Consider the following 437-nt stretch of genomic DNA (forward strand, 5'->3'; position numbering starts at 1 on the left):
TGTCTACTAAAATGCTCCATCCATTAATAATACTCAGGGAATGGCCATGGTATACAGATACAATGATTCTGTATAGAAACAATTTTTGTGGTTGACTACAACAACAAAAAAGTGTCCAAGTGAATATAGTTAAATCAGCATATCACTATTTGTTAAATGTTGCATACAGTACAACAATCTCAGAAGAAACTTACAACTGTACCATTATTAATAAGTCTAAGTATATCTGATTCAGTAATAAGGTTTCCTAAAATGGATATCTCTTTACTTACCAAGTCTCCTGTGTGACTGTGCCAGCAACCTGCACTTGTGTTCTGGCTTTCTGTCCCAATGCTCTCTCTCCATTCCAACCCCTTTGTGATGTAAAACTGCAAAAACATTGTACTCAAAAGATGGCCATTGAAATATTTACATATTAAAAAAGAAAACAAGAAATA

The sequence above is a fragment of the Salvelinus sp. IW2-2015 genome, linkage group LG19, assembly GCF_002910315.2.
Source record: "Salvelinus sp. IW2-2015 linkage group LG19, ASM291031v2, whole genome shotgun sequence".
In the NCBI taxonomy this organism is placed as follows: Eukaryota; Metazoa; Chordata; class Actinopteri; order Salmoniformes; family Salmonidae; genus Salvelinus; species Salvelinus sp. IW2-2015.